The sequence below is a fragment of the Atractosteus spatula genome, chromosome 16 (genome assembly GCF_055471065.1).
Source record: "Atractosteus spatula isolate fAtrSpa1 chromosome 16, fAtrSpa1.hap1, whole genome shotgun sequence".
NCBI classification, from domain to species: Eukaryota; Metazoa; Chordata; class Actinopteri; order Semionotiformes; family Lepisosteidae; genus Atractosteus; species Atractosteus spatula.
Window position 1 is genome coordinate 7,472,136 of NC_142721.1, and position 12,470 is coordinate 7,484,605.

Consider the following 12,470-nt stretch of genomic DNA (forward strand, 5'->3'; position numbering starts at 1 on the left):
TTTCCATGGGTTACTTCACCAGTAAAACTTAAAGAGTAATGAACTCATATTGCTGTTAGACGGAAAATTTGGCTCATTACAATAATTTTGTCTGATACACCAGCCACACAATATTAAGAGGAAGGCCCTACAGTCATGGACTCAGTTATTATGCTATACATCACAAACTGCATTATACTCATAAAACCTGTCACCAAAAGGTTGGAAAGTTTCAGCATATGGCCCACTGCATTAATATATTTTCCTCCCTAGAATGAATAACAATACATCAGACTTAACACAAGTGCTTACCAAACTTACTCCTGTTCAGAGAGAGGGTTGCTCTTCAACATTTAAACACATTCCCTGGCTTCCACCTAGGCGCTAAAGGCCTAGACAGTGTTTTGTGGATCGTGAAATGCATGCATCTGATTTAGGCCATAATTAAATCAAACCATAGACTGTTCCGTCAATCACAAGTTACAAACCCCATATTGGTGGAAGAGCTTATTTCATAAGAAGCTTGGAGAAAGCATGGAAAAGCATGGAGGAAGGAATGCTATGAGGCTATCATATTTCCATTTGCTTAAACTCTTATCCCTTCGATTTTAATATTCCTCTTTATGCTCCACTCTCTGCCATCTTGCTGCAAAGAAAATTGCTTATGCTTTTGTTACATTTAAGTTGGACTGTTGTAGCTGTTTTAATTACGTTGTGTTGGCTTTGTGTCCAGTTTAGGATTTATTTTAAAATGTGAAATTTGACTTAAAGGAGTCTGAACAACTTGGCTCCTGGCTATCTTAAAGACCTGATCAGCAATTACAGTCCAATATGGAGTATAATGTCAACAGATTTGGATTTCTTTGAGTGCCCCTAAGACAAGACAAGAACAGTTTATATTGAGGCATTCAACAGCAATGTAGATCACTTTGACAAAGGTAGTTATGTATTTGATGATCTTTAAGGGAAAACTCTCAAACTTAAAAATGAGATTTTATCATAGAGAGTTTTGCAATGTTCTCAAAAAAGTACCTAATTAAAATAATGTATTACACACAGCTATAGATGAAGAAATGTAAACCCTCATGTCAAAGTTTTGATAATATAAAAACTGATTATAATATTAATTTTGTGTACAAATACTATCCTCATAGTATATTCAACTGAAACATCTTGCTTGGATTTAATGTTGTTGGTATGTAATTTAATTTCTAGGCTGTTTAAATACCTTCAGTGTTCTGGAAATATCTTTAAACCCTCGTTTTCTAAAATAACTTTGCTTAATGTATCAACATTTATTATTTTTCTAAATTTTCATATTTAAATTAAATGACTCTGAAATAAAAGCTTACAAACAGATGCCAGTCTTTAAGTGAAACATAATACAGTATTTTTAATTGCTTAATTTACATGTATCAAGCTGTTTTCTGCTCAAGTGTTTTTTTTTTCTTTTGGGAATGTGTAGTACATCTGCTATTTATGAGAGATTCTGAGAAAGAATTGTCAATAAATTTAGACATAATTGCCTGAGGACTAAAATCATAGTAAAATGTCCTCTGAACAAAGATTAAAAACAATCCAGCTATATATATTGTTTTGTCAGGGAGCAGGTATGGTATTGTAAATGCTGTTTCTCACAATTACCTCTGCTGTCAAGTGTCGGTACAAATGGGGAGGTAATGTATGGTAACAGTCCTTTTTTTTTTTGCTTTGGCTTTAACAGCAGCTCTGAAAGCAAAAAGTAAAGGCTGTCTGGCAAAACTACAATCTTTTCCTTTTAAATATCGTATAATATGCATGCTGAAAGATAAAACATATAGTATAATGGATGTTTAGGCATCAAAGGCAAGACAGTAATTAAGCTGGGAGCTGCCCTGGAAGAATGAGGATGGAGCTGTCTATAGTCTACATCAGAACCTCAGGACTGAATTACAGTGCTGAGCTCTGTTTGGCCATCTGTTGTACTTTATCCTACTTTATAATTTCAGGATTTTCACTGTTTCGCTTCTGTGGACCAGTGCTTTTGTTTAAAGTAAAATTGCAGTGCATTAGACATTAGCTGCTTTGTGTCGTGTGGCATGAACTCCAGTTGCAGAGTGTTCATGTTGCCTGACCGGAATAGAATCGGAAGGCTTGGGACAGCCCGAGTCATTTTTCACCACTGCTCCTGATTCCCTTCATTGGATGTTGCCCGATAGTCCATTTGAGCCTTTATGCTGTAGTTGTGCAGCATAGATTTTCCACAGCATCTCAATGGCTTTTCTTTTCCCAGATTCTAATTTAACAATACAGGGAATATAGATGGGATACTTTTTAATTCAGTGCTTAATACTTGGAAGTTCATGTTTTGTAAAAAAAACAGCAGTGGTTTGCAATTGCGCCGCCGATTTGCTCAGCTTTACTATAGTGAAGCTGTGGTGTGAACACTTCACTATACTCATTAGAGAAATGAGCGAGATGATTCAACTGCTCATTCAAAAGATCAGTACTTCATATTCTTGCCAAAAATCATATGGCTTTCTCGTATTTCTTGGAATTAGAATTCCAATAGAATTTCCATACCATTTTTGGCAATACAACAGTGCTGTTAATAATAGCAGCGGGAAGAATTAGCCTTTGGAATGTGGCAACCATAAATGATATATTTTGTAAAGTTTTCCACATGAAATATTAAATTGCGAAATTTTGGGAGACAGAAACTAATCCTCAGTAAATTGCATCTCTGAATTCTAATCTTTACAGATTGATGTGGCAGACAAAGGATGAAGTTGGGAAACCTACAACAAAAATCAAATGTTTAACACATGGCACTTTCAGAATTGAAATAAATTTAGAAAAACAAAAGCAAGCTAGAGGCTCCAGCATGCAGTTTTGCTTTACAAGTCAGTCTGGATTGACAGCATGAAAAAAATGAGGCTTTAAATAGTTTTGAAAAACAAATGGCTTGAAGGACTTGAATTCCATTTTGATTTGCGGACATACCTCATGACTGAAAATGGAAAGCCCGTTTAAATAATTCACGCAAAGTCTAATATATTGTAATAAATTGATATTTCTTTAATTGAATCACTCTCTGTAATACTGGTTTAATTGGATATGTGGCTTATTTCCACACTGAATCCCAATTAAAAATTAATATGTTCCACTATGAACAAGTAACAATTACCGGTAAAAGGGAACCCATCCCTGTATACTTGTGATGGATTTTTTTTTCACCCTCTTGAAATGCTGACACTATGCTGGATAATCTGTGCTTGTTGGTAAGCTTTTAAATGTTACTGATCAAGCAGGTAACAGTCTCCTTTTAGTTTAAAGACACACCAGTAAAAACCCACCACGCTCTCCATTTCTGAGACATTACTAGCCTGGCTGATTATTGAATTGAATGGTCCACAGATTACTCAATTATTTCTACATAGCAGCATTCCTTACTAGAGAAAAGGCCCATTATCTGTCTGACTGAGACCATCGGAACTTATCATGTGTGTGACCTTTAAAAGCCTTTAGTGTGATAGACTTCAGGTAAGAATTTACTGGAATCAATTTTTATCTGAAGGAACACGACTCTGTGAACATTCAACTCTGGTTGAAACCTTCACTTTTTTAACAACTCAAACTGTTAAGAGTCAGACAGGTTTAAAGCCTGTTATTAGGCTTCCTGTCCTTTTATTCACAAATTAAATGGAGTGTGAAATGGTGAGGAGTACAAATATAGGAGTGCTACGTTTAATCAAAATTAAACAGAAATATATCTATATTTATAAGTATTGTAGGTTGCTTGTTTGTTCATCTTTTAAAACACTGGTGACTCTCTGCAATGATTCCTTAATTGTCAAAGAGTGGCTATGCATTATTGCATGGTCAAGTTTGGATTACATTGTCATTCTTTACTTTTCACAGATTCAGTCTTTTAGAAATGCTTTCAGTTCCTCATAAAGGGTCTTCAGGAGAGGATTATTTAATCATATTCTCAGTGATACTCAAACAGCTATGTTGCCAGTGGTTGGTACCGCTGGCATGGTTAGGAGTATATTTCCCTCACCCACGCTTGACCGCAGTTGGTCTTTGCCATCTTATCTTTTCAGATGTGAAAATCCTGTGTTTTTTTTCACTGCAGTAGTTTAAAGAGAAGACATTAAGAAATAACTCATGGACAGATGAAGATCGGAGAAGTTAAATATCCATAGATATACAAATTCCTTTGTGCTAAAACAGTTCCTGGTCTTGTGCTTTTTATAGGTTGAAACAAAAATATTTAGATGTCATTGTTCATAAATCTTAGTTTTTCTTGAAGACATTATACGTGTCTTTAAATTTGTTGAGTACTGTATATACAGTACAGCATGACATTGAATCAAGGAAAGCAACCTGCTGCTGTACTCTTCTGTGCGTGTGACATAGGTTATGAGGTTACACAGAAACACTGACTGACAAGTTCCTCACTGGCTTAATGCTCATTGGATATGCATACCTGAACGTTGCATACCAGCTGATACTAATTATGAGGGTATGTGTTGAATTTCATTTCAGTCTTTCTTAATTGGGAACCTGAGGGACATAAAACACAGTAACAAAGATATGCATATTGTGTGTATGTGTCTATAAAAATGAAAGGGACTTCTGCTTTGAATTAAAATTACTTTATAATTAGTCTTTAATTTCACCGACAGGAAAGACATCAAATACAAGGTGCTTGTCAGCAGAGTTTTAAGTTAAGGGCTCTGAAAGGTTCTTTGAAGAATCTGTTTTCTAAAACTTTCAGAATTATAACATGACAGGCTTGTGGTTAATACCAACAGTTTCCCTTAGTTAAAGTCTTTCAGTGGTCAATATTTTAGTTAATTTACTGTGTAAGAATTTAGTTATGAAAGCGCTGTGCAGTATTCCTTTACGTGGTGGTCCTTATGAAATCCTTTAGCCAAAGCCAAATACTGTAAACTTTAGATACTGTAAACAGGCACCATCCTTCGGAGGAGATGTAAAATCGAGGTCCTGACTCTCTGTAGTCATTAAAAATCACAGGGTGTTTTTCGAAAAGAGTAGGGGTGTTACCCCGGCGTCCTGGCCAAATTTCCCATTGGCCCTTACCAATCATGGCCTCCTAATAATCCCAATCTATGAATTGGCTTAATTACTCTGCACTCCTCCCCACTGATAGCTGATGTGAGGTGAGCGTTCTGGCGCACTATGGCTGCCGTCGCATCATCCAGGTGGATGCTGCACATTGGTGGTGGTGGAGGGGAGTCCCCATTACCTGTAAGGAGCTTTGAGTGGAGTGTCCAGAAAAGCACTATATAAGTGTAAGCAATTATTAATTATTATTAGAATGCCCTTTCAGATTTACTGCTATAAAGTAATGCATCTGATATATTCCTTATACTGGGTCTGGTAATAGTGGAAAAGTGGAAAATCACAATCTAGTCTTAATAAACTAAACGCAGTAGATTTTCTTGGAACGCCCTTGTTTGTTACCCTAAGCATGCGCAATTAATGTGCAGTATTTAGGTATTGCAGTGCATGTAGGCAGTGTAATCATGCTAAAATACTATGGAAAACCTTGTCAACTTATAAATGTCATTAAAGTTTAAGTAAAGCTCCATGAAGCATGTTTAAAGATTTAAAGATTTAAAGATGAACAGGATACTGAATATGAATATAATAAGAGCCCAAAACCATGGAAAACCAAATATAAAAGTGCTTTAGAGGAGTGGGGGCTATCAAGCAGCTCCGTTTTGTCTCCTGCTATCTTCACTTTCTTTATACCACTGACTTTAGGGTGTGGCCAATAAGGGTCAGTAATATTGATACTGTTGACCTCAAAGAAATTCTACATCTGACTTCAGTCATTCTCTCCAAGGCTGATTTTTGGAGAAACAATTCGGACAGGTTTTTTGTGGAATCCCATAAAACGCTTTTATGGAGTCAATTACATTTTAGAGTACTTCAGCTCAGATTGAAAAACATGCAAATGCTGATGTGGCAGATGCTGTTTTATTTCAATTGCCTGCAGAGCAAATTCTTGCTTTTAATTTGTTCATTTAGAACAAGAATCAAAACCCAGTCAATGGTTTGCTAACCTGCAGATGGTGCTATTTAAAAAAATACCCCCCCCCCCCCATAATGTATCTGAAAGTCATGGGATGGTTTCAGGCTTAGGGTTGTTTATTGTTGCCTTTTATTTGCAGTTTCATGAGAAGTTGTTTTATTGCTGAACCATAATATAGCTTGTTTATAACTGAGAAGACTTTCAAGATGGATATATTATGTTTTTAATCACTCACATGGTCAGAAATGAGATTTGTTATAAAGTACAAATCTGTACGATCAAGCAATGTGTACTTTTCTTCATTATGGACTTATTCTGCAACTTGACACTTGAAATAGAACAAAGGATACAACTAACTAACAGGGATAACTGAGATTTGTTCTTTTTACATCAGCATCCACTTATAGATTCTTCTAAATTATTAGCATTTAAGAAACTCTGGATATAGCTCCCCAAGGAAGCTGGTATATTGACTAAAACATCAGTAAAATTAAGACCCATGGGGTTAGACTCCTCAGAACAAACATTGCTTTAGGTGTTATATAACGCAGCAGATTAAAATATGATCAAGTACAGCATTTGTGCATTAGTTCTTATGTACTGTTTGGCTATAGCTATGTAGGTGAGTCGTCCTCTACAGAATTCCTCTGTGAATGAATTGCGTGATGCATGCAGTTACAAACTTGTATACACCCAAACTCATAGAACTGTATTTTGTAACATTTTCTACAGCGGAGACTTTACTCATGGTTGGTAATTTCAAATGATCTTTAAGACTGTACTTGAATTTAGAGTGCCTTATAGATTCCAACAAGATTACAAGCAGGTGGGGACTGTGTTAATGCAAGAAGAAACCAATTCAATAGTAATATATACGCTGTGCTTGTACTCACAATATACAGTTCAAGGTTTGTTTGTTTTTTCTTTACTCAGAGTGAAAATTGTGCATCTAATGAAATCCAATTTTATTTTTCATTCTGAGAATCACAATAAACTCAGAACAAGCTGTAAATAAGCTTTTCAAAAAGCTGATTACAGAAGCAATTTATTGGCAAGTCCAGGGCCATGGCAAAGTAAAAAAAAAAGAGGTTCATTCTGAAGTATTATTTACACCAGCCTTTGCCTACAATGTTATTAGCAAGATTGTTTCATAAGGAGGCAATCTGACCAAGTATTTTAACATATAAAGCCTAGTCTTCTGCTGAAAACTGCAAAACAAATTTTTGATTGAGGTCATCCCAACATCCATTAGTGTGATAAATGAAGTGGAATTCAAGGCTCTTCCATTATCAAGGTCCATTTTCATTGTTCAGATCTGTTTTCTACAACACAGCCCTCAAACTCAAGGCTGATTACAATAATTACATTTTCTAACCATAATAGTAAAAATGCTCCCAACAGATAGGAAAAATACTTCAGTGTCAGCACCTGTGTAAATTAATATTACTTACTATTCAGGTTATTTCTAAACAGATCTTTTTTTTCTAGGCTTATAATTGCTTCTCAAAGATAGCAATATTAAATTATTGTACATTGATTGTAATGCATAATGATAATTATACTGTAAAGCTTTTTACATATACAACACAATGATCATAAACTATTTAAAAAAGGTTAAAGTATTAGGTACATTTTTTAAGTGCCTCATTGTAGGCCAGTGATTAATAGTGGTGGTTCTGTGACAAAGGCACATTATTTTATCATGCAAAGCAGTTAATTACCACTTTTTGTCTGATATGTTCCTATCCATGGTTATGCATAATACACTAAGTTGGAAGAATGGAATAAAATATTAGCAAAATATTGTGAAAGCAGCACAGAATTCTCAGTGTAATTCTTTTTGTTAAGAAAAATCTGTAGTATGGTAACTGTAATTCAGTTTCTTGTGCAGTATTGGAGAGCATCTAGTACTTTTTTGTACTTTGGTACTTTTCCATGTTGAAATTAGAGAACGGACCTTTTTATATTTTAATACTAGTAAATAAGCCTTGGTTTAACTTTTAATTGCCATTGCTTTTTTGCACAGATGAATGTGTCAAATGCAGCTCAAAATGGGGAGGAGCTGTTAAAGACAAGCCCTTTCCTTGGTTTTCAATCCACAATTTATTTTCAGTCATTGATGATAAAAAAAGTATTTTCTGAGAATTGGAATCATGCGTTTATCGCAAGAATGGCTGTTTTTATTTACTTTGGGTGAATGGGAATGGCAACGCTACTCATGTGTGGTGCTCCTGCATGAATTCAGCCTCTGTGTGATGTAGGCTGTTATAACCTATTTAATCCGTGGTGACGTGTGATGAGCTCTTGCGTGTACAGTCCACAGCCAACAAAGAAAGTGACCAGTAGAAGCATGCAAAAATTCATGATCCCGGGTTAACAGAAAGCACTTTCTCTATCACCAGTGGTAATCTAGAAACATCTTCTTCTTCTTCTTCTTCTTCTTTTTCACAGCCTTAGTCCCAGACTGTCCTGGGGTCAGCTGCTTTGGTTGCTCTTCTCCACTTGTCTCTGTCGAGCACATCTTCCTCACTCGCTTCACATACCTCAGAAAGCACTTTCTCTATCACCAGTGGTAATCTAGAAACGTGCACACTGAAAATGCATGGAATGTCATCTTGCGGTTACAAAGTTTTTTAGCATTCTTAATTTGCTATCAGATGTTCAAATATGTTAAAGGTGGAGAATCCTGTTGGAGAAGGTTGCACTCTGACACAAACCTGGCAGATCCTTGCTGTGACAATGTTGGAAATGACAGATACGTGACATTAAAACAATTTTGCAGTGCAGCAGTTAATTACATTTTGTATATATGTATGTTTCAAAAATGAGTTCCATTTGGCAAAAGTAAAGAAACCCTGAAGCAAATGGGAAGTATGTTTATGGTACTACATGCAGTAAATGCTTGAAGTCCATGTATAAGTTATTTGGCTGCCAGAAGATATCTCAGGGAATTAGGCAGAAAGTCTCCTTTTTAGCTTTTAAGTTATATTTGTTTTTATATACAAACCTGTCATTGTTTCTCTCGGAGGTTTTGGGCTGTTCTTTAATTCCCTTGTGCAGCCTTTAAGGATTGGATTAACAGCTGTATCGGTTTTCATCTCCATTTACAGTTGATATGACAGTTTAAAACTACTTAATGGCCTAGGTTCCTTCTTCTCCATTAACAAATCTTTCCATTTTGTCTTTTCACATCTAGAAATCGATAAAATATACGATACAATCGCTAATTGAAAGCTCATTGAATGGGATTGACCAATTCAGATCTAGCATGTCGATATGTTTAACCAATGGTTAACCTTCCCTGAGTTTTCTCTGCCCATCCTTTGCCAAAGATTTTTCTGTTTTTCCGACTTTTACTGCAAGAGCTGCACAAGCACAGAAACTGCAGCTCTGCGTTCAGTCTAGTCCATCACTCTTGTCTCTCGTATGGTGGCCTTTAGCTAGTGAACATGAAACATTTATTTCCAGTGACGTATCAATGATATTCATTAGATTGTAAATCAGTGTTTCAGATTTAAATGGAGATGGCTGGCAAATCTCTAAAACATTTAACTGTTAGATAGAAAAGTAAAAATAAAGCATGAGGAACTGTTTTCAATGAAAATAATTTTGTACTTATCACCTTATTGTCACTGAAGTTAAAAAAGCTTCTCCATTCAGCAGCTAGGTTGGACAGTTGAATATATTTGCTATCATTATTTAATACTGAAGACACAGGTAGTTAAAAATGCAAGCATTTGAACTGTCAGTAGCTATGTTTTGCACTTTTATTTACTGATGCAGGCTTTTTCAAGTGACGACTAAATATGCAGTGACCTTATCTTGACTCGAAGAACCACAGTCCTGCAGGTCTTATAGGTCACCATTAAATCATTGGGAAGATATGGAATGTGTGTGAGTTTTGATTAATTTAGTAGGTTAATTGGTTCAATCAAATCTGTGGTCCTTGAGAGACACAGAGTGCAGGTATTTTTATTTCAGAAATATTCTGAATGATTTACAGAAAAGATGAACTGCATCAGTGGTCAAAATAGAAGTGTTCCATGTGTGTTGAAATTGATTTTTAAGAAATAACCCTTAAATTGTGGTTCTTCAGGACCAGAGTTTCTTCCCACAAAGAAATAGTTAAATACATTATACCATTAGACCATGAGTTTACTTTTTTAGAATAAATGTGTGAGGTTTTATCCCAAAATCTGTAAAATGTTACTTAGATTATTTGCAAATAAACAAGAAAACTGTACTCAGAAATATGCATTCCATAGCTCTATGTGGCATCTAGTAGTTATGTAACATGAAAATGAAATGCAGAACACATCTCAATTTGGTCATTTATCCTTCGTTCTAAATGCCTGTAGCTTTCATGGTGCTGTAGAAGTTTAAAGGATACATTTCAAAGTAGCAGATAAAAATGGGCTAAACTTCAAAATTAGCGCTTCAAAGTCAAACATGATTTGCAGTGAGGTAAAATAGGAGAAGCTGTTTGTTATCGGGGTGGGGGTGTAATGTACAGAATTTTACATCTAGATTTTAAACCAGTTTCTAAGCAATGTAGCTTATCTAAAAATGAGATGACTGTATAAGTAGATCTGTTTAATACATTATACATTATATTATACATGTTTGTTATGAGATTTGTGTATGAACTTGCATATTATGTCTACAATCTTGGAATCCCAAAGTGCCTAAAGCAGTGTGATGTATGTAAAAGGACACAATAAACATTTATGATGGTAGATACGTTTGTTGTTTTAACATAAAGCACTACTTAAGTTCCTTAAGGGTTAATTTTTTTTGGTTGTGATGAAGTTAGATACAAACAGTTCCTGAATGAATTTTCATTTTATAAAGAAATTAATCTAAACTTTTTTTATCTAAACACAATATCACCCAACATTTGTCTACATGCACACTTAATGTCTTTTTCGTGATTACTTGTGACACTTGTTCCCCCCTGTGTTTTTCTTTTTGAAGTCTTTGCACTTATAATCCACATCCATGTGCAAGAAATCTGCATGCATTCGAGACTTTATCTAACACATTAATGAAGAATTACTTTTCTGCTTTTGAATGACTGGGGAGGTGGCATGTTAGAGTGGTGGCTAGCTGTCTTACAGTTGCTGGGTTCCGGGATCCCCTCAGTTCGATGTGGAGTTTGTGTGCCTGCTTGTGGCCGTGTGAGTTTTCTTCAGAGGGTCCGGTTTCCTCCAACAATCCAAAAGCATGAAGGCCAGGATTACTGCTATCTTTTCTTGACCCTGAATTCATGCATGTTTGTCCAGTGTCAAGGGTGTAGCAAGTCTAAAGTCCATTGTCTGCTCAGGCACATCGTAATCCTGTATTGGACCGTGTATGTATGAGATGATTTGGACACCCCTACCTATACACACAATACACCCAGCCAAAACTAAAATAGCAAAACCAGATTACCAAATTGAACCCCCGTGTTTTAAAATGTGTTTATGTTGTGTTTCGTACAAGTAAAGCCTGTCTTGGTGCATTAGGTCTGCCTCAGTTTAGCTTAATGAACAAAACAGTACATCACGAAAGCATGACTGAAAGTGGCACCTCATTTGGCAGTCACAGCCAAGTGAGGTTTAAAGGACGCAGTATTGAGAGGGACAATGTCAAACAGATGCAGTGCAGAGAAACCACAATGGGCTGGACAGGTTGGGTTTTTCCTTGTTAGCACCACGTCTTTGTGTGACCTTCTGATCTGCTTGTTACAGTCATCCAGCCATGTACTGTAGCTCACTAAGAGAAAAAACAGAGCACCAGATTTTGACCCTGAAAAAGTATTTGCTGCATTAAGTAAACACTATTGTGGTCCTATTACATTTCTAAAGACTGTGTGGCCTTCTGAACTATACTGTCAGAATAATTATAATTATTCAGCATGAGCAATTTCTTCACATAATGAAGCAGTGGCTATGGCAAAGATAATTATTCAGCAAATAATCCAGGAGAGCAGATCGTTGGGTTGGGAGGGAGAATATAAAACAGGTAGCATCATCGGTGAGGTTTCTACAGGCAACCTAAAAACTTATTGGGAGAGGAGGAGGTTGTGGTAACAAAATACCATGATAAACAACCACAGAAGGTCTTATTTAACAGAACTCTAAACTGTGATGACACACATCAACAAAAAGTTATTTGCATGTGGGATTTCTGACTCATTCTGAAGTTCTATGCACACTTATTATACTGTATATGCAGGATTGTGAATGAAGAGTATACTGTTACTGACAGTATTTAATAAAAGCTTAGCAGTACTCTTTGGACCAAAAATGTTTACTTTTGGCAGCAAAGATTAGTCTAATCATGATTTGTAATCACTGGCAATGGTTGATGTACCTATATAAAGGTTATTAGTACAATTAGATGTATCAACAAAGACATATGATGCTAATCTGTGATTGTTTTTTATATTGCTGTAAGGTCCTGA